Source organism: Cavia porcellus, unplaced genomic scaffold (genome assembly GCF_034190915.1).
Source record: "Cavia porcellus strain 051 isolate PalLab524CR breed Dunkin Hartley unplaced genomic scaffold, mCavPor4.1 scaffold_15, whole genome shotgun sequence".
NCBI lineage: Eukaryota > Metazoa > Chordata > Mammalia > Rodentia > Caviidae > Cavia > Cavia porcellus.
The window spans coordinates 67,004,950-67,028,913 of NW_026947498.1; the positions used below are offsets into that span (position 1 = coordinate 67,004,950).

General features: G+C 34.5%; 1 protein-coding gene and 1 pseudogene across 7 annotated transcripts in view; both read left to right on the forward strand.

Moving 5' to 3' along the window:
* Stxbp5l (syntaxin binding protein 5L) overlaps positions 1-23,964 on the forward strand; it is a 375,791-nt gene that overhangs the window by 144,841 nt on the left and 206,986 nt on the right. The gene's annotated exons all lie outside the window — the stretch shown is intronic.
* On the forward strand, positions 10,245-22,992 carry LOC134470512 (small ribosomal subunit protein uS12-like; annotated as a pseudogene).

Here is a 23,964-nt window from a genome sequence, read left to right on the forward strand (position 1 = left end):
ATATCTTCTCCGTGTCCTTTCTTCTTCATAGAAGAACAGTAGTCATTAGACTTAAATAAGCTTAATAAATCCAGGATGATTTAATCTCAAGTTTCTTAATTTTATCTGCACAAACACTAATTTCAAATAAGGAAAAACACATTCTGAAGTTCTAGATAGGCATGTCTTTTTTGAGGACACTAGCCACACACTGTACACAGACTGGGTAAATGTCTATAGATAAGCCTGATAATTATAATCCCCCTCCTGATCCTTCTGCAAGGTTCCTGAACCCTCAAGGCTAGCATTTGTGCCACATTCATATTTCAGGGTGAGATGAGTTTCTTATTTTGGGGAGACTGTATAATGACCTCCCTTGAGATAGATGAATTGTATGATGTATATATTCACAAAACTACTTCAGTATCATTCTAGCCTATACTCAGAATCAGAAATATATTTCAGCACATCCTAGGCATAGAGATGGACACATATAAAAGAAACAGAACATTTACCAAAGGAAGTGAAGACCTTTTAATACTGTCATTTCTTGAGGGTATGCACCTGGGATGACAAAAAGGATTGTGTAGGGAAAAGGTTTTTTTTTTTTTTAATTTTATTTAAGGAGAAAAAGAAAAAAAAAGCAGAAAAAGGGTACAAGTTATATAGAATTTCAGAAAAAAAATAAACAGTAGGAAATCACTAGTTAATGGATTACATATTGTCATCTTAGAAATATTTGTTCAAGTTACAAAATTAAAGCATATAAAGTGGCCATTCCAACAGTGAGACTGCAAACAGTTCTGTTCAATGATTCAACAAAACTCAGTAATATCATTGTCTATCTTATACACTTAAATATACATGCAGTTATATCGTTTAGAGCACTTTCTTTTCCTCTCTTGTACAATGACTATTACACTTTTTGGGTTTTATTACTCCCACAGTTCTTATTACTTCTTTGGAAGAAAGTAAAACCAAATGTGACATAACAGAACAGAGTCGGTCAAATCAAAAGGGGGACATAATAGATAATGTAAAAACATAATACAAGCTGATCAACAATGGTTACCATAATGCCTCCCACTATCTCAAATAGAATTGTCTATATCATCAGTTATAATAAAATTGAACAAAACAGTAAAGAACGAAACCAACAAAACCAAAACATTGGAGACATTACAGGTCTTCAAAAGTAGATAATAGTCAACCAGAATGGGCATCATAATGAATCCCACTATCTTCACAGCTGTGTTGCCTAAACTTTCGAACCTGGTACTATCAAGCAAAACAGAACAGAGGAACATCAGTCAAAACAAGATGGTGAGAGCAATACAGGGCTTCAAATCAAGTTAATAGAAAATCAAAGTGGGTTACTATAATATATCCTGCTTTTTAAAATTTATTTTTCCCTTAATTAAAAGGATAAAAATAAAAAAGTAAATAATAAAATGGAGATTGAGATAAAAGAGGGCGTAACAACAAAACAGCACAGATCAAAACATAACCATTTAAGCAAAATAGTGTTTCACCACAAGATAATGCCGACATAAAACTAGTTACCATATTGTCTCTTTCCTTGAAATCTTTGAGTATAACTTCGTATACAGTAGAATCAAATATATCAAAACAATGTAAAACCATTCAAGAGAATGACAGTATTACAGGGTATTTAAAATCAACTAACAGAAAATGAACAGTGGTTTCTGTATAATCTCCTTATCTATAAAGTTTTTGTTTATACTATCACATATAATAAAATGCAGTAAGATACAACATGTTAAGACCTATGGAAACAGAAGAACAAAAGCTTGGTGGGACTTCAAAACAAGATGATACTAAATCAGCATTACCTATTATGATGTTGTTTACTCCAAAATAGCTGTTCCTATCATCCAATCTTCTCTGCCTCATTTCTGTTGTGCTCTTTTCCTGTCATTAGTTGTCAGTTTGTCTTCTTCATTTTGTTTTCTGCTCCATTTATTGTGGCCTCTCTGCCACTATTTCTGGATTCTTCGTGTTTTTCTTTTTTAAATATCTTGCAGTATTCTCTGTAGAGTTGAATTGGTGATTGCATATTCCCCTAGTTCCTCTTTATCCTGGAAGCACCTTGTTTTTCCATCAATTTCCAGGGATAGTTGTGCAGGATATATCAATCTTGGCTGGAGGTTATTTATCTTTCAAAGCTTGAATTATTTCCTCCCACGCTCTTTTGTGCCGAGAAGTCTGCTGTAATTCTGATGGGTGTTCCCTTGTAAGTGGTCTGTTTCTTGTCTCTGACAGCTTTTAATATTCTGTTCTTATATTGGATTTCTGATATTTTGATTATTATATGCCTGGGTCTAGCTCTGTTTGGGTTGTAGGTGGCTGGGGTCCTGTATGCTTCATACATCTGAGTATCTTTACCTTTTGCTAAATTAGGAAAATTCTCCTGGATTATTTCTGCGAGTAGCTTTTGTAGTTCATTTGTTTGTGCCCCTACCTCTTCTTTTATGTTCTTTATTCTTAAGTTATAGATCCTCTTATCATCTTCTAGCCTTTGTATTATTGCTGTTTGTTTCTTTGTTATTTTTAAGAAGCTTTTCATTTCATGCTCCCATATTACAAATCTGCCCTCCAGTTCAGATAGTCTATCCCTTAGTTTCTTTCAAGCTGTTACACCAGTTTTCGATAGAGTTTTCAGTTTACTGGTAATCTCTTTGAATCTGATTCACATATTCTATGTTTTCTCTATTTTCTCCATCAAACAATTCTGCCCTTTTTTTCTGTTCGTCCATTCCATCATCTGTTTTTTCTTGGGTAGTGCTTAGCATTTCTCTAACTATTCTGCTTATGTCTTGCTTCAGGTTATTAATAACTTCATTTCTGAACTCGTCTATGAGGCTCTGGAGATAGCGCTTTATGTCTATTGGTGCTGTGTCTGCTAGTGCCTGTTTCTCAGGTTTGGCAGCCGAGAAGCCTTTCTTGTTGCTCCTTCTTCCCATAGTCTTTGTTCCTTAAATACAAGCATATATAGGAGGCCCAGCTTCCTTCCGTGTTGGCCACAGTCTGTCTGAATTGCACCGGCTAGGTGTTCCCGCCCACCGCAGCACCCCAGGGAGTTATGGACCGGGCAGCCTATCGGTGCCTGCCCCTCTAGGTCAACCTACTAAAGGCTTCACCGCTAGGGTGTACCTCCAAGCACTGGACATGGGTTGTGCTAGCCTGCTGGCTCTCAGCCAGCAGCGTCACGTAGGCAAGGCACTGCTCACCAATCCCACTTGAGAGGGGGATATATGACTGAGGTCACTACAGCTCCCTGTTCTGGCAAGTTGCCTGGTCCCAGAATGTCCTCTGGTGGAGCCTCCTAGACCGTGGGAGAGTCCCAGTTTCCGTCACTCACCGGAGGTGGATGCACGGCTCCCCGTCCGTCCTGCTCTCAACTCCATTCACTGATTCCCGTTCTCAGAGCTTTTGCGCGTCTCTCTCCCTGCCAAGCCGATTCAGACGCAGCAGTGGCGGCAGGAAACCCAAATCGCGGCTTCCAATGGCGCAGGCACCAGGTTCCATGCTGAGGCTTTATCTGTTACGGCTATAGCACCAGGATTGCAATCCCAGTTGGTTTCTCTCAGCTCAGTTCGTTCTTGGGTCAGCAGGGTATATCTCCTCTTGCTTAGGATTCCTCACTCCGCACCATTCCTGGGTCTCTCAGAGAGCCTTGGTAGCTGCTGCTATCTGTCCGCCATGTTCTCCCGGAAGTCAGTTGCCTGTATTTCTAACTAACTCAGCTGCAATTGACGCCATGACACTGGAAGAGCAGGAAAACTTTCTTTACATAGGGAACTCACCTAAATATTTGGGGTTTAATGTTTTGGTAAAGACATTAAATCTGGTTTGTAAGAATGATTCTTTAGAGTCTGGACTCAATAAAGGCACATAATTAATAGAGATATCTTTTGAGATAGCATTAAAGCATTAAGACTTTTGAGATAGCATTAAAAAAAAGACACTGAAAATTCTAGGAGATGAAATGTTAAAATGAATGTATATCAATTGCCCTGGTACCTCATCTCCTAATTTTGTACCCTTTTGTGCCTCTAAGTACACTGCCTCTACTTAACCTGATGAATAATATGCTAGAAAGGCAGCTATGAACATACTGGAGAAGCTTCGCAGCAACTGTCCTTTTTAGGCCTTTGTTAACAGTAGATGATAATGGCAGAGAGCCAGTCTCCATAATATCTATGAGGATTAAATATGGATTCGTAGAGGCCAGGTGGCAATATTTAACCATATGGCACTATGGACATAAATTACGGTATCAAACAGCAAATGGCAATGTAGAAATCCTTAGTAATAGCTAATATATTGTGATGTTTCTAGGAGTACAGTTTAGTGAGCAACTTACTGAGATATTTTTTGATTTGCTTAAGAAGAAAATATCAAGAATTTCAGTTTTTGATATTTACCACCAAAATGGAAAAAAGCACAGTATCCCTGCGGATTTCCAGATAAGTCACTTCACAGATGCAAAGTCCATTCACTAAAAGAGAAGCTAGATGTTTCCTAAGAATTCTGAAATACCCCATAAGTACAGATAGTAATTACAAGAACCTCTGTTGTCATTTGCAGGAGTAGCTATTTGTTACCCTCGGCCCTATGCCAAGTCAATTTGCCATCATGTTAGTGCAGACATTGATACTAGGAGATACAAAAAGCAATTAGATGCAAAGTATATGGAACTAAATGACCAGGTGTTATAGAGTTTTATCCTAAGAACAAAGTGACAGTTGATCATCGGATATACAGACACACATATTTTTCCTAAGTGTATATGTTAGAAATATATGCTTAGTAGCTAACAATATTCACATTGGTTTCCTGACATTGTAATTAGAGGCATAGTAGGAAGAACTAATGTAAATTCCTGAAGCTGTCTCCTGCCAAGATTGTAATTAGAAATAATGTTTATTTCTGAAAGAATTACAGAGATTACTAAATTAAATTTGAATGATACAATAATCATGATCACCAATATGCTTGTTGAAGTCCATGGCCTGAATTTTGCAAAAAACAAGATGAATCCAACTTGGTAATTGTAAATCACTGTAAAATTAACCAACTAACAACTTCAATCACAAATGCCTTGCCATTGATATTTTTATGGGTGCATATTAACTCTGTGTGGTAGTTGAGATACAGTTACTGATTTAAAGGAATCTTTTTTCCTCAAATCTGTTAGCAGATACAATAAAAAGCAGCTTGAGTTTATAGGGAAGAATACAAGTATAACATGATCATCTCGCAGGATTATTTTTTTCTACTCTTTCACATAATTCTCAGGAATGCTGATTTGACATTCTTTAGAAAGCATTCACTTTGTTGTGTAAAAAATTTGGAACTGGTGAGTAGAAATGTTAATGTCTACATAACTCATAAGACATATGTATCAAAGAGGGGAAGAAAATTGCACAAAGATGAGGGGCCTGCCTAGTACATGTTATGAGAAGCTTATAGACTGAAACAGAGGGGCATTTCAGTTAAGTTAGAAGTTCTTACCAAGAACATCACATTGTCAGTGGATTGGACTTGGATAATATTATATTGTACTTCTGCATATTTCTTCTGCAAATAATTTTTAGGTCACCCAAGTATCCACCATTTGAAACTGGGGCCTAGAGAAAAATAAGGCTCTTCATTCCCTCACAGCTGCTTTGTAAGCTACCTGACTCACCTCCATTCTGAATCTATAGGAGATATTTTTGGAGCTTAGTGTATCTCATATGTAAGATTGTCCTATTGGAAAGCCCAACAGAAGGGCCATAGCAGCTACTTTCTATTTTCAGAGCAATCCCTGGCATGCTATAGCACCCTTGTAGATGGGATATCAAATGATTGTGTAATCTAAGCTATCCTTTATGCATAAGATGTTACCATCTTCATTAAGTCAAGGCACTGAGTTGGAGAAATAGTATATTCAGGAGGTCCAAACAAAGTAGCTATAGAGAGCACAGAATTTCATCTGTTACAAAAATCTGTCTCTTTAAGTGCATATATGATTTCATTGAATGGGAGAAGAAAACCTAAACTAACAGAGAAAGAAAGAATTAAGATCTACTTTCAGGCAGGTCAGGTGATAGTTGAGACTAGATGAATACAGATTGTAGCTCAACTATGTCCCTACGTAATGATGACTCTGAATGACTGTGGTACAGAAAATTCTTACAATTGGCAGAGGCACAGTAGTACATTTGATTCTGCATTTCATAGAGAGAATGACAAAATAAAAATCCAAAAGAAAAAGTTATCTTCATCTCGGAAATTTAAAAACTCTTCACTAACCAAATATTAAGGCAAAAGGGGCTAGGGATCTAGCTCAGCGGCATAAGCGCCTGCCTTGCAAGCAGGCAGTCGTGAGTTTGATCCCTGGTACCGGTAAAAAAAAAAAAAATTAAGGCAAAAAATCAAGGTTGAAGAATATATAAACTTTTATCAATAGTGAAATACTGTATATAAAGATCTATGGATATCTAAAGTTATAAACAATTTATAGATTCATTTTAGATATAACCATGTCTGTTCATTATGAAGTGTACATTTTTTTTGCATTTTGTCTCTACTCCCAGTAGTCATTCATCAATGTCCCAAATTCATCTATTTCCATAGGCATTTACCTTTTATCCACGGGCAACTTTTGGGATATTTACAAGTAATTGTGATTTATAGTCTTAGTTGAATATTAGTGCCAATAATATTGTTTATTTATAGTAATAGTTTATTATTTTATAATCAAATATATTTGTTGTATGGTGCAACAGATGTCTAAATGTATTAATGTATCTTATAATCTTAACTGGGGCCTATTTGGGGGGTAGGGCTTATAAGCATCATGAAAAATCATGCTAGGAATTATTTTCCATTTAGGTCTTATTTTGTGAGAAATATAGTAGTCCTCGGCTTTATCCAAGTGAAGTAAAGGGTTCTTTGACTACGTATAGGCTCTTCAAAATTTTTTGAAAAGGATCCCCAGACTGCTGGCTTCTATCTTTCCAGTCGTGGAGCACTGACAGGTCTGATACAATCTACCAGCTCAGAAGTAGAGGCAGCAAATTGGCATGACAAGCACCATTGATTACTACCTACCCTCTCTACCCGCCCCCCACCACTCTTCACTCAGCATAGAAAAAGCCTCCCTTACCAAAGAAACTTAGCTTTCAGCTCACTCAGGATGGAAGGAGTTGATCTGTGTATTCATGTTCTCTACACATACCTAAAGATCTAGCATTTTCTCACCCAGTCACCCAATTTGAATCTCTGATTGCTCTGATAATTACCTTACAAAAGGATTTAAAAGATTTAGAAGTTAAGAGGAAAAAAATAAAAGCATTTCAGTTAAAAAATCAAATGTACAAAAAAACAGTCCAAGAATGCAAGGAAAAATAGCCAAAAATGTATGTCATTTACAAGAAACTCACTTTAAATTAAAAAAAAAAAAAAAGGTTGAAAGTTAAGATGGAAAAAGGTATATTATGAAAATGAAAGCAGAAGACAAAAACCACAATTGTTTGCTTCTTCACATAAAGAGTTGGTAGAGGCTGTCAGTCTCTGGCCAGGCCACTGGTTGGGGAACCCATGCATGAAGTCATTACAGAAGCTGTGCTCTCTTCATCCAATGCACAGACTCTAGCATAGCATCTCAAGGAAAGTAAAGAATGTAGTAAAGATGTTCCACACAAATGAATGATGTAAATCTGAAACCAATCTTAATGAAACATTTATTTGACAACTAATAAAAATAATTCTCATATACTCATTGATGTCAAGAATATGTATGAATTAAATGACAATTTCAATGAAGAAAATAAGTAAAAGTAGCAAATCACAAACTTGAAAAAAATCTGAAAAATTCATAATAGGGGTTAGTATTGGACTAAATCAAATAGAAGAAAAGATCAGAAAATTCAAAAGTTGCTGAAAATATTTCAGAGAAGCAAAAGTAAGAAAAATGAAAAACAATGAATATGGCTTATGAGGTGCTATCAAGTAGACCAATACTTGTGTTACAAAATTCTCAGAAAAAAAGAAAAAAACTCATGAAGCTTTTCAAAGGAGATTAAAATAATCTCCAAAACCTGGAGAAAGAATTGGATATCCATATCCAAGGAGCACAAAGAACACCAAATAACGCAGAAGATCTCTACCTTGAGACATAGGACTAAACTGTCAGAGGTCAAAAACAATAGTGAAAGCAGAAAAAACAACTTGTCATGTGTGAGGATTTCTCATAAAAGTACCTTTTTTTTTTATTTAAAGAGAAAAAAAGAACATAAAGCAGTAAAAGGGTACAAGTAATATAGAATTTCAAGAAAAAAAATATATAGTAAGACATCACCAGTTAATAGATTGCATATTATCTTCCCAGAAACAGTTGTCCAAATTACAAAATTAAAGCATATAAAGTGAACATTCATACAGTGATATTGGAGAAAGTTCGGTTCAGTGAGCCAATAAAAGCTCAGTAATACGATTTTCCATCCTACACACTTGAACATACCTGTGGTTATATCCCTTAGTCCACCTTCCTTTCTTCTCTTTTTTACAATAACAATTAGACTTCTTGGGTTTTATTATTCCCACGGTTCTTACTACTTTTTTTGAAGAGAATAAAACCAAACATGACTAAGCAAAACAGAGTCAGAAACAGAAGGTGGGCATAGTACGTGATGCAAAAATAGAATACCAGGTGATCAAAAGTGGTTACCATTTTGCTATTTTTAAATTGAGTTGCCTATATCATCAGCTATAATAGAATTGATCAAAACAGTACAGAATAAGACCAATAAAACCTATACTGGAGACCTTACAGGACTTCAAAAAAAGGATAATAAATAGTCAAACCATGATGGGCATCATAGTAAATTTTATTGCCTTCAAAGTGGTTGTCTATACCCTCAAACTTGATATTATCAAACAAAATAGAATATAGAATAATCAGACAGAACAAGATGGGGAGAGCAATACTGGGGTTCCAAGGAGGTTAATAGGAAAACACAAAAGTTACTATAATATGTCCCACTATTTTTTAATTTAGTTTTCCCTTAATTAAAAAAATGAGAGAAAATAGATTAATTTAAAAAAGGGGGGGGGAGAGATTGAGATAAGAGAGGACATTGTAACAGAACAACACAGGTCAGAACCAAATAATTTAAGCATCATTGTGTTTCACCACCACATAATCTAGCATAATGGTAGTCGCCATAGTGCCTCTTTCCTTGAATTATTTGAGTGTAACCATATGCTGTAGCATCAAGCATATCAAGACAGTGTGAAGCCATTCAAGAAAATGCAAGAATTACATGGTATTTAGAACCAGGTAATAGAAAATGAACAACCGTTTCTATATTATCTTTTTGCCTATAAAGAATTTTGTTTGTACTATCGCATATAGTGAAATATAGTAAGATATAACATGTTAAAACCAGTGGAAACAGATGTACAACAGCTTGATGGGACTTCAAAACAAGATGATATTAAATCAGCACTAGCTTTTATGTTGTGTTGTTTTCTTCAAAATAGCTATTTGTACTGTTCACAGATACTAAAATCGAACAACCCAGGTTAAAACCATTGCAATTAATGAGTGAAAACATTATATGGCTTCAAAACAATATGATTGGGAATCATGATTACCACATACTTTTATGTATTCTTATCATTTCTTACACTCGGGAAACTATTCAGTATTTATACATGTGAGTTTGATTTATTTCACTTATGAGTATGGTCTCAAGCTGCATCCATTTATTTATAAATGTCTCAATATGATCATTCTTTATAGCTGAGTAGTACTCCATTGTATAAAAATGCCACAACTTTTTAATCCATTCTTTACTTGATGGACACTTAGGTTGTTTCCAGGATCTGGCTATTACAAATTGTGCTGCTATAAACATGGGTGCACATATATCACTGTGGTGTGATGCTTTCAGTTCTTCTGGGAATATGCCTAGAAGTGATATAGCTGCGTCAAATGGGGCTTCCAGTCCCAGTTTTCTGAGAAATCATCAGACTGACCTCCACAATGGTTGCACTAGTCTACACTCCCACCAACAGTGCAGGAGAGTTCCTTTTTTCCCCACAGCCTCTCCAGTTTTCTTGATCTTGGCCATTCTTTTAGGGGTGAGATGAAATCTCAGTGTGGTTTTAATTTGCATTTCTCTAATGACTAATGATGATGAACATTTTTTCATATATTTATTTGCTGTTTGTATTTGTTCATCTGAGAATTATTTATTCATCTCAGATGCCCACTTTGGATTGGGTCTTTGAATTTTGAGGGTCTGATTTTTTAAAATTATGCATATGTGTTAGACAGAAGTCTTTTGTCTGAGGGCAGTTCACTAAGATTTTTTCCCAGTTTGTGGGTTTTCTTTTCACTATGCTAGAGATTTCTCTTGACGTGCAGAAACTTTTTAATAAGCGGTGATCCCAGTTATTGACTCTGGGAAGTATTTCCTATGCGGTTTGAGTCTTATTCATGAATTCTTTATCTACTCCTATGTCTTCAAGGTCTTTATCCAATTTCTCTTCCAATAGATTTAGTGTTTCTGTTTTAATATTTAGATCTTTGATCCATTTAGATTTTATTTTAGTACATGGTGATAGGCATGGGTCTAGTTTTAGTTTTCGGCATATGGAGAGCCAGTTTTTCCAGCACCATTTATTAAAAGAGACTGTCGTTCTCCCAATGATCATGTTTGACCCCTTTATTGAAGATAAGGTGGTTGAATGTGTTTGTAGTTGTGGTTGTATCTTCTAATCTATTCCACTGATCTTCAGCTCTATTTTGGTTCCAGTACCATGTTGATTTTACTACAGTTGCTTTGTAGTATAACTTCAAGTCAGGGATTGTGATACCTCCTGCCTTGCCTTTACTGCTTAGAACTGTCCTTGCTATTCTAGCTCCAGATGAATTTTAGGAGTGATTTCTCGAGTTCTATGAGGTATGTTGATGGTATTTTTATTGGAATTGCATTGAATCTGTATAACAGTTTTGAGAGAATGGCCATTTTCACAATATTTATTCTTCCTATCCATGAGCAAGGGATATTTTTCCATTTTGTGAGATCATCTTCAATTTCATTTTTCAGTGTATTATAATTTTCCCTGTACAAGTCTTTCACTTCTTTCGTGAGAGTAATTCCTAGGTATTTAATTTTTTTGGTTGCTAGTGTGAAGGATGTGGCTTCTCTTATTTCTCTTTCTGTGACTTTGTTGTTAGTGTATAGGAATGCTATTGATTTTTGAGTATTGATTTTAAATCCAGCTACATTACTGAATTTATTTATTATATCTAGCAGTCTTTCAATGGAGTTTTGGGGATCTTCTATATAGAGTATCATGTCATCTGCAAATAATGATAACTTCTTCTTTTTCTATTTTTACGCCTTTTATTTCTCTTTCCTGTCTAATTGTTCTGGCTAGTATTTCCAGTACTATATTAAATAAGAGCGGTGATAAGGGACATCCTTGTCTTGTGCCTAATTTTTTTTTGTCTTTTTCCTTTTTATTGGTACCAGGGATCGAACTCACAACTGCCTGCTTGAAAGGCAGGCGCTTATGCCGCTGAGCTAAATCCCCAGCCCCTCTTGTGCCTAATTTTAAAGTAATGGCCTCCAATTTGTGGCCATTTAGTATGATATTGGCTGTTGTTTTGTCATAGACGGCCTTTATTATATTGAGGTAAAGATCATGTATTCCAATTTTCTGCAAGGTTCTTATCATAAATGAATGTTGGACCTTATCAAAAGCTTTTTCTACATCTATAGAATTGATCATGTGATTCTTTTGGCTCTACTGCTATAGTGTATTACATTTACTGATTTACATATATTGAACAGTCCCTGCAAGCCTGTGATGATCCCACTTAGTCATGGTGTATGATGTTCTTGATGATTTGCTGCATCCTATTTGCCAGTATTTTATTGAGGATTTTTGTATCTGTGTTCATTAGGGAGATTGGTCTGTAGTTCTCTTTTTCAGTTGGGTCCTTTTCAGGTTTTGGTACTAGAATAATATTTGCTTCTAGGAACGATTTAGGAAGGATTGCTTCCCTGTCAATTTCATTGAAGAGTTTGAAGAGTGTTGGCATTAGGTCTGCTTTGTATTTCTTGTAGAATTCTGCAGTGAATCCGTCCTGGCCTGGGATTTTCTTTGTAGGTAAGGATTTAATTATATTTTTGATTTCATTAATAGAAATTGGGTTATTCAGTAGTTTTACATCTTCATGACCTAGCTTTGGTACTTCATATGCTTCTAGGAATCTGTCCATTTCCTCTGTGTTATCAAACCTTTGAGAGTAGAGGTTTTTGAAATAGGTGTTGATGATTTTCTCTATTTCTATAGGGTCTGTAGTGATTTCTCTTTCATTCCTTATTGCATGAATTTGAGCTTTTTCTTCCCTTTTTAAAATAAGGTTGGCTAGGGGCTTGTCAATTTTATTTATTCTTTCAAAGAACCAACTCTGATTCATTGATTTTTTTTTTTTGGATTGTTTTCTTAGTCTCTATTGCTTTGATTTCTGCTCTGATTTTTATAATTTCTTCTCTTCTTTTGGCTTTGGGCTTGACTTTCTCTTCTTTTTCTACATGTTTGAAATGTACTATCAGGTTATTTATTTGTATTCGTTCTGTTTTCCTAATGTGTGAACTCAGTGCAATAAATTTTTCTCTGAGGACAGCTTTCATTGCAGCCCACAGATTCCAGTAAGTTGTATTTGTGTTTTCATTTTCTTGTAGGTATTGTTTAATTTCCTCTTTAATTTCCCCTGTGACGAACTGATTACTCAAGGGTGTGTTATTCAGTTTCCATGTCTATGTGGGAATTTTGCAGTATCTTTTATCATTAATTTCTAATCTCATAGCACTGTGGTCCGATAGCATGCACGGGGTAATTTCAACCCTTTTGTATTTATTTAGATATGTTTTGTGAATTAATATATGGTCTATTTCAGAGAATGACCCATGCACTGCTGAGAAGATTGTGTATTCTGTTGTTGTTGGGTGGAATACTCTGTATATGTCTACTAAGTCTATTTGTTCACAGGTGTGCTTCAGTTCTTTTATTTCTCTGCTGATTTTCTGTCTGGTTGATGTGTCCATTGGTGTCAATGGTGTGTTAAGATCTCCTGTTAGAATTGTGTTACTGTTAATTTGGTTTTTCATTTCTGTTACTACTTTTTTTTTTATATAACTGGATACTCTGGTATTTGGTGCATATATATTTAAGATAGTTATCTCTTCCTCTTGGAGTTTTCCCTCAGCAGTATGTAGTGACCTTCTTTATCCCTTCTTAACATTATTGGCTTGAAGTTTACATTGTCTGCAAACAGAATAGCCACCCCCGCTTTTTTTTTTTTTTTGGTTCCTATTGCATGAAGTATTGTTTTCCATCCTTTGACTTTCAGTCTGTTGGTATCCTTTTGGGTTAGATGGGTTTCTTGTAGACAACATATCGTTGGATTTTGTTTCTTGATCCATTCTGCCAGTCTGTCTCTTTCAATTGGTGCATTGAGACCATTTACATTAATGGTTATAACTGTTATATATTGGTTTATTGTTGACATGTTATCTTTCTGCTGTTGCATCTTTATCTTTCTGTTCTGTTTAATTGTCTGCTTTGTTGAGTGGTTTTTTTCTAAGTGTATCTTAACTGTCTTTCAGTATTCTTTGCAGGGTTGGCTTGGTGATCATGAAGTTCTTCAGCTGTTCTTCGTCATGGAAGTATCTTATTTCTCCATTGATTCTGAAGGACAGTTTTTCAGGGTACATCAGTCTAGGTTGGAAATCATTTTCCTTTAGAATCTGAAATACTTCACTCCATGCTCTTCTTGTTGTTATTGTTTGTGCTGAGAGGTCTGCTGTGATTCTGATAGGTTTTCCATTATAGGTGATCTGTCTTTTCTCTCTGACAGCTTTTAATATTCTATTCTTTTGTTTGATTTCTGGGATGACCATTATCATGTGTCTGGGTGTATTTTTATTTTGGTTATGGCTTTTTGGAGTTCTATATGCTTCATTGATCTTGATATCAGTTTCCAATCTCATGTTTGGGAAATTTTCAGCTATTACTTCTCTAAATATCCTCTTGACATCCTTTATGTTGTCCCCTTCTTTTTCATTTATCCCTATCAACCTTATGTTGTTCCTCTTTGCATCATCTTGCAGGTGTTGAATTGTTATTTCTTGATTTCTTGTTATTTTTAAAAGATCTTTCCTTTCCTGTTCACTGGCTGCAATCTTGTCTTCGAGGTCTGAAATTCTATCTTCACATTTATTGAGGCGGTTTTTACAACTTTCGATGGAGTTTTTGATTTCCTGTATATCTCTTTGCATCTGCTTTATATATTCTGTTTGTTTCTTATATTGGTTTTTTTTTTTTTTTTTTTTTTTTGTCTTTTTCATTTTTACCAGTACCAGGGATTGAACTCACGACTGCCTGCTTACAAGGCAGGCGCTTATGCCACTGAGCTAAACCTTCAGCCCCTGTTTCTTATATTGTTAATCCAGGGATTCTGTCTTTTTGTTTAGTTCCTCCAGTTTTTTAACTGAGTCTTCTTTAGATATGTTCAGCATCTCCTTCATTTCTTTTATCATTTCTTCTTTGACCTGAGAGATTATTTCTAGTTTGAATTCCTTTAAGGCTTCCCAGAATTGCCTCTTCATTTCAGTTACTATTATTTCAGGTATTTCAGGTATGTGGCATATATTTTCTTCTATGCACAGGGCTCCTAGGCTTTCTTGGGATGGGCTGGATGTTTGAGATTGCACTTGATCTTTCATTTTGTCATTTTCCTGTATTTTTGAGCTTCAAGTGTTGTTCCAAGTGAGGGAAAGAGTTCAGCCAGGCTGAGATGGAATTCCCTGCCCCCTCCAGACTCACTTATCCCGACAGGAACCTGGGACTTGGCCCCCAGGAGAAGAGTGTTCCACCGGCCTGGGACAGGGTTCCCTGCCTCCAAAAGTACTATTTTTTTTTTAAATTTTATTTAAGGAGAAAAAAAGAAAAAAAAAACAGGAAAAGTGTACAAGTTATACAGAATTTCAGAAAAAATAAACAGTAGGAAATCACTAGTTAATAGATTACATATTGTTATCTTAGAAATAATTGTTAAGTTACAAAATTCAAGCATATAGAGTGGACGTTCAACCAGTGAGACTGCAAACAGTTCTGTTCAGTGATCCAATAAAACTCGGTAATATGGTTACCTGTCTTATACACTTAACTTTACATGCAGTTATGTCCTTTACAGCACTTTTTTTTAACTCTCTTTTGTGCAACTACAATTACACAATTTGGGTTTATTACTTCCACTGTTCTTATTAATTTTTTTTGATGAAAGTAAAATCAAATGTGACATAATAGGACAGAGTCAGTCAAATCAAAAGGATGGACATAATACATAATGTAAAAACAAAATATAAGGTGATCAACAATGGTTACCATTAATGCCTCTTACTATTTTAAAAAGAATTGCCTATATCATCAGTTACAATAAAATTGAACAAAACAGTAAATAACAAGACCAAACCAAAACATTGGAGACATTAGAGGACTTCAAAAGAAGGTAATAGTCAACCAGAATGGGCATCATAATGAATCTTATTGTTTTCATAGTTGTTGCCTATACTTTCGAACGTGGTACTATCAAGCATAACAGAATAGAGGAAAATCAGTCAAAACAAGATGGTGAGAGCAATACAGGGTTTCAAATCAAGTTAATAGGAAATCAGTGTGGGTTACTGTAATATATCCTGCTATTTTTTATTTATTTTTCCCTTAATTAAAAGGATAAAAATGAAAAAGTAGATAATAAAAAGGTGATTGAGATAAAAAAAAAAAGAGGGCATAACAACAGAACAGCGCAGGTCAAAACATAGCCATTTAAGCAAAATAGTGCCATTTTTTAAAGAGTAAGAAATTTACAAACCAGAAGGGAGTAGATTTAGATAGTTGAAATGCTGAAAGAAAATGGGGGAAGACTCTGCCAAGCTAGAATACCAGAAGTAGCAAAACTATCCTTCAAAAATGTGAGATAAGGATTTTTTCAGGTAAACAAAAGCTGAGGAAGTTTATCTATACTAAATCTGCTTTGTAAGAAATGATAAAGATTTTTTCAAATTGAAGCAAAAGAATAGTAGACAGCAGAAGAAAGTCTGAAACTCATTTATGGGTATTTACACATATCCAAAATATTGTACTTTGGTATTGGTAGATTAATCCCTTAATTACTCTTTAAATACAAAATTAAAATGTATTAAAAGTGAAAATATACAATATGAATAGAAAATTGGGACAAAATATTTTAAATTATATTGGGGAAGAGAAATTACTGTATACAGCTTGTGTATACTATTGAAAGTAGTGTTATATTTTATGTATAAGGTACACCTTAACCACATACAAAGTATGCTTTCAGAAGTTAGACAAAAGAAAAAGGAATCAAAGTATTCAAATTTTTTTAAAAAGTCATCCAAGATCACAGGAATAGAGTAAAAATAATTTATATGTCATTTACAAGGAAATCTCTTTAAGGACATACAAAAACAAAACGGAGATGGAAAAAGGTATGGGATGCAAAGAGGAGGAGGGATAACTGTAGCTGTTTTGGATAACATGAACTGTAAGTTAAAAATTATCAAAAGAGACCAAAAAAGGACATTATGTAATAGAATTTACTGTTGGAAAATAATAATAATCATAAATGCCTGGAAAATCTTGGATTGTTAGTAACTTTTATGAGTGTTCCACAAAACAGATATTTCTAATAAATTTTAACTTGATAAGCCGTGTTTTGCAATATGAATAGCATGTGGTGTAGAATTCATATGATCACAACTAAGCCAATGGTTGGTCTTTCTCTTTTCCACTATTGGATTGTTGATGATTGTATCTAGATAGTAAGAGCTTATAGAAGAGATTGCCTCTGAAGAGGAGGAGGAGATAAAAGTTAACTAATATTCACTTCAAATGAGATTAGGGAGATGTGTGAATGTGGGAAGCAGTACACAATTTTGTAGAAATGTACCACCCAAATAAGGCTATATCAGTTGAGCAATGAAATCTGTTTAATGATAACGCTATGTCACATTTTCACAAAATCCTCAAAAGGCAAAATCAAGTGTCATTCAATAGGTTCCTTGTTAAAGTTGTACAAAAAAGATTCCATTGAACCAATAAGTAATGATTCTGTTAGTGATAAAGTTGTCCCACACAATAACCCTCTTATCTCTTGAATCCTTCATGACAGACATGAAAGTTTTCAAAGGCAAAGATAGGTTTATATGCTTATTTTTATTCTTTTCATTTTTTATTACTTTGTATTACAGTACAGTATTATAATCATTTTTATATGAATCATTTTGGGTTGTGAAATGAATCATCTGAGTTTTCATTATTTCTATTATGGGGAAGTTCACTTTTATATACAGTACTTTGGATTACAAGCATGTTTCCAGAACAAATTATGTTCACAATCCAAGGCTTTTCAGTATGTATGCAGCCAACATGGAAATACCTAATTAACAAAGCAAACATTGACCGAATTAAAAGGCAAAATATGTGACCATATAATAGTAGTAGGAAATTTCAAAACTCCGTTTTTAATAACAGATTATTTAAATAGAAGATCAAAGTTTTGTGAGGAGTTAAGTAACACCACAGACTAAATGAATTTAACAAATATATTTCAAAATTGCCTCCCAACTGCAGTAGAATACCCATTTTTCTCAAGCACACATGGAGCATTCTCCATTACACATAACAAGTGTTCACAATATTATGAGTATTAAAATCATACTACCTTTCTGACCACCAAGAAATAAAACTAGGAATGAATAGCAAATGGAAATTTAAAAATTTGTAAATATATGGAAATTAAAAAACAAGCCCTTGAATAACTATAACAATAACTTGAATAACTGGCAGAATAAGAAATAAAATTGTGACAAAAACAAAATATACCATATCAAAAATGCTGGAATGCAATAAAAGCAGTACAAGGAAAGTCCTAGCAATACTAGTCTGCATTAAAAATGTGAAAGATCTTAAACAACCTAACTTTAATTTCAAAGAAATAGAAAAATAGAATTCAACTAAGTTCAAATATGGCAGAAACAAGGAAATGATAAGAGCAGAAATAAAAACAATAGCAAAAAGCCAACACTATTGTCTTTTTTACAGGAACAATGAAGTTCACAAGCCTTTTATCTAGAGAAGGAAAAAAACAATCATATAAAAGAAGGGATTTATAACTGATACCACATAAATAAAAAGAATAAGAGACCTTATGAGCAATTATATCAATTAAACAACTAATCTAGAAAAATGGAAAATTCCTAAAAAAAACAACATACTAAGACAGACAATAAAGTTAAACATATTTCTAACATAAAGACTGAATTCGTAATCAAAAACCAAGGAAAAATCTAGGACCAGATGGCTTCACCAGTGAGTTTTACCAAACATTTAAATAAGACTTAGCACTTACACTTGTCAGTCTCTTCCAAAAATTTGAAAATGATGGAACATTGTTTTCTTATTTCAAGCATTACTGTGACTCCCGAGGCAACCTGTGGTTCAGTGCAGATGTAAAGATACCAAAAACAAAACAAAACAAAAAAAAAACTAGAAAAGTGAATCCAATATCATACTAAAAGTTTCATAAACCATGACCAAGCAGGATTTATCTCTGGGATGTAAGAATGATTCAACACATGAAAAATCACACTTTCTGATTTCAAAATACATTACAACTCTACAGTAATCAAAGCCGTATCCTCTAGCATAAAAACAGATATACAGAAGATCTTGAGAACTCAGAAATAAATCCACCCATACAAAAGTGAACTGAGCTTGCATAAAGATGCCAAAAATACACATAACAAAAGAGTACTCCAGTGAGCAGATGGGTTGGAATAATGAATAGCAACATGTCAAAGACTAAATTGTTCCCTTGTATCTTATACTCAAGAATCAACTCAAATAGACATAAAATCTTAAGTTGTACAACAATTAGAAGAAAACATAAGGGGAAAGCTTCATGACTTTGATCTTAGAAATGATTTAGTAAATGTAATGACATAAGCATTGGAAACATAATCAAGTAGGACTCTAGCCAACTAACAAACTTCTTTGATGCAAAGAAAGAGTAGAGTGGAAAGACAGTTTACAGAATGGGAAAAATATTTTGCATGCTATCTATCTGATGAAAGATTAATTTCCAGAATATATAAAGATCTCCTACAATTCAGTAAGAAAAAATTCTAACCTAATTTAAAACTAAGCTTAGGACTTAATTAGATATTTCTCCATAAAAAGCATACTGATGATCAAGAGGCATATGAAAAATGCTTCATATCACTAATCATTAGATACCTTTGATAACTTTCCAAAACTGATGAGATGTTATGAATGAACATGCAATACAGACTCAAAGGAGGCTAATAAAAAAAACCTACATCATCTAGAACAAGGAGAAAAGTCTTCAAACAGAAAGTAGTAAAGAAAACAAACTGAAAAGCAGATATATTAACATAAAATTGAAAATAAGCAAAATAATGTTAACAATGTTAGAGAAGCAACTACCTAAGCAGAATTCTTATTTGTAACAAAAATATCTTTGAAAGCATCATTAATTTAAAATGCCTTTGACAAAGAAAATTTTCAAAAACTCAAGAGGAAATCTGCACTAAGAAAAAAAATGAAAAGACTTTCCGTAAGAAAATGAAATTTAGGGCCCTCACACCAGCAGGATGGGCAAGTGCTGTGGGCTGCGTACTGCCTGGATGCTCCGCAGTCAGCGGCGGGACCAGAAGTGGCATGCTAAGCAGTTAAAGAAGGCCCACCTGGGCACAGCCCAGAAGGCCAAACCTTTCGGAGGGGCCTCCCACGCTAAGGGAATTGTGCTGGAGAAAGTGGGCTTTGAGTACAAGCAGCCCAATTCAGTCATCAGGAAGTGCGTCAGGGTTCTGCTGGTCAAGAACGGTAGAAGATCACAGCCTTGTCCCGAACTGCGGCTGCTTGAACTTCATGGAGGAAAATGATGAAGTTCTGGTTGCTGGATTTGGTCGAAAAGGTCATGCCGTTGGTGAGATTCCTGGAGTCTGCTTTAAAGTTGTTAGAGTAGCCAGTGTCTCTCTACAAAGGTGAGAACGAGAGACCTAGATCATAAATTTTGATGATAAGGAGACATAGTAATAAATTTTCATATTCCAAAAGAAAAAAAAGAAAATGAAATTTATACATTATATTGTGTAAGAGCAGAGATGAAGAAAAATGGACCACAAATGTGGGTTAGGCCAAGGGAATATTTTAGAGTAAATTAAGAGGCTTTTGAGAACAAACTATTTTGAAAATTAAAATACAAAATAGGTAAAAAGTTGAGATGAAGTCCATTCAGTTTAATTTCTGAGATCTTTGAAATGGTTAGTCATTATGTGTCAAATTATTTGGGGTTAAGTAATACCCATATAGATTATAAAACATTTCTGGGCTGAGGATGTACCTAAGAGATGGACTACTTGCCTAGCATATGCAAGACTACCTGGAATCAGTTTCCAGCACTGGGAAAAAAGAAAAAAGAGGAAAAAAAAAACCCCAGAAAACCATTGTTTTCTGAGTATTAAAAGGTTTCAAGAAGAGATTAGCGTTTACACTGAAGAATATCTGCTTGCACCATGGTGAGTGAGTGGCATCTGTTGTATTCAGGGGTTGCAAGGAAAACAATTGCATAAGAACATATAGTTTATAGTATTTATAATAGACATCCAAGGAGTCAAATACAAATAAAGTACAAGGAAATATGTCCATTCATTAAAAGACCTAGAGAATCCAGCCACAGCCCTGGATCTGATTGCAATATCCTGCGTGAGTTCAGCTGAAGACCTAGAGCCCATGACAGTGCCTCTGATGAATCCAGTGGGAGGTGAAGAACCCATGACAATGACTGTGCAAGTCTGTTTCATGAATCTGCATTGGGAAGGTCCCATGGTCAGCAATGGAAGCTAGAAAGTCTGCTAGCTGAATGTAGGATCTTGTGCCAGTAGGTTGAAGGTTTTACACCGAAGCCAGTATGCAGCCCTCAAAGTAAGAACCAGAGCTCACCTGAGAAGTACCACGGCCATCCTCAGCAATAATGAGATCTCAAGCTCCTCCAAGATGAGAACAACCAGTTCTTATCAAGAAGGCAGTGTGACAAGCTTCTCCTAGAGACTGAGCAGCACACCATCTTCTCTGAAGCCAAGAAGCAATGCACACCATAAGGACCAGAGTTCCCTGAAAGTGAACCACAGCCATTCTCAGCAACAAGGCCCCATGTTCCTCTTATAGTGAGAACAGTCAAGTTTATATCAGGAAAGAGGCTCAACAAGCTTCTTCAGAAGAACCTACGAATCAAGCAACACAACTTTTCCTCTCCAGGTTTCCATTTTATGCTAGGGACAATCCTCAAGTGGACTATCTATACTTTGCACCACGCTGATTCAGTTAACCTGGTGTTTAAGTTGACTATGAGTTTTTAATTCACTACAGCATTCAACCTATTGATGCAGGAAAAAAATAGAGAAAAGATGAATTCGTTCTCATCTCTAAAGCTGAGATACCCATCTTTTTCTGCTTTTGAATATCAGAGCTCCATTGTTGATAAGTATTCAGACAATTAGAGATCAGTGGCCCCCAAATTGTCTTGTTCTCAGGCTTTCAGACTCAGACTAAAATAACTATCTCATTAATTTCTTTACAAATAGGGTATCATGGAACTTCTTGGCCTCTGTAATTATGTGAATCAGTTTCCGTGATAAATCCTAACCTACTGACTCTGTTTTTCTATAGAAATCCTATTGTAAACCACATAAGATCTCATCTTATTAAAAAGTTACTGTACTTCAAGTGAAATTACCCAACAGAGTAAAAAGAAAACCCACAGAGTGGGAAAAAGTTTTAGCCAGCTGTCCCTCAGACAGAGAACTTACATCTACAACATATAGAGAACTGAAAAACATCAAGCCCCCCAAAATCAAAAACAATCCAAAAATGGGCATGTGAAATGAATATGCATTTTTCAGATAAAGATACACAAATGGCAAATAAATACATGAGAGGCTCGACATCTCTGGTCATTCAAGAAATGCAAATTAAAACTACGCTGAGATTCCATCTCACTCCAGAAAGAATGACTACCATCAAGAAATCAACCAATACCAAATGTTGGCAGAGCTGTGGGGAAAAATACTTCTCCACTGCTGATGGGAGTGTAGATTGGTGCAGTCACTGTGGAAATCAGTGTTAAGGTTCCTCAAGAAACTAGGATTGGAAGTCCCATTTAATCCAGCTATTCCCCTTGTGGGTATTTTCCCAGAAAAATTGAAAATGTTATGCGATAGTGATTTATGTGCACATATGTTTATAGCAGCATAATTTGTAATAGCTAAATCTTGGAAAAAACCAAAATGTCTATCAACCACAGAATGGATAAAAAAGATTTGATATTTTTATATAGTGGAATATTATTCAGCTATGAAAAGGATAATTTTGAGGTTTTATGGATAAATGAAGGCAACTTGAGATCATACTCATAAGTAAAATAAACTCACATTTTATAAATATCATATTGCCTCCCTAGTATAAAATTAATATAAAGTTAAAATCTGAAAGTGTAAAGAAGAACCAAAATATACAATAGATATTAGAATAATGAAAAGGAAAAAAAGTACTCGAAAGGACATAACTACTAGGATAGGGGAAAGGAAAAAGAAAGGAAAAGATTATATGTATGTTAGTAAGCATATAAATTTTATGTGCATATATGTACACTAGATAGATAACTGTACTACTAATAATCTCTCTTAGTTCATCAAAAAGAACAGTTTGTGCTGTCATTGTTTGATTGATCACTTTCACATCTATATTTTATAACCTGAATAACTAGTTCTGAGATATATGTTAACTATTATATATTAATATATTAACTAATGTTAATTCCCTACTTTTTTTCTTTTTTGAAATTCTGTAGCATTTGTATCCCTTTTTTCTGTTTTGTTTTTTAAAATAACAAAAACATTTAATAAGATTTGACTTCTTTTCATGATACCAATCTTTTGGTTTCTAGGGAGAAAAAGGAAATTCTTGAATCTGAACTTTGTTAAGTTTAACCAAAGCAATGAAAAATTCTTAATGTAAATTAATAAAGTTCTTCTCTTGTGATCAGAAATGAGCAAGATTCCTGCTATTTATCCCTTCTATTAAACTCTGTACTGATCTTGCTACTATTAACAATTAGAGAAGCTGGGAAGAAGTTGCAATTCTCATATGAAGGTTAGGGAAATGAAAACTGGTACAATCACTTTGGAAAACTTGGCAGCATCTGTTAATGTTCAGTAGTTATGTAATGTGAGCCAGTATATGCCTAATAGAAATTCATGTAATGGTTCACCAAAGAATATGTATGTTTATTCATAGAAACATAATTATATTAATCACAAAATGAATATATTAATTGTGGTGTTGAAATAAATAATGGAATATGGTTTCATTGCTAAAATTGAGTGAATTTCAGCAAATAAAATATAAATAGAAGTAAGACAGAAAATAATATATAATGTATAATTCTACTTTTATAAAAATGAGAAAACACATTACAGTAGCCTGTAGTGGTGGAAATGAGGACAGTAGTTACCTTTGGAGAAGAGAGTGAGCCTATTGACCCAGAAAGGATGTGAGTGATTTGTTTTTTCTAATTATTTTAATTCTTGACTTGGGAAGTAAATTAATGGGTATGATTCTTTCATCATAATTAAGAAAATTCATAATAAAATATGTATTTGAAATTAAACACCCAACAAAAAAATTATAAACTATGAATCAAATGAATCAGTCCATCTCTTTTTCCTCTTTCTTCATTTCTTCCTTTTCTTCCACTGCCTACTCCCCTTTCTCCTCTTTTCCTCTCAT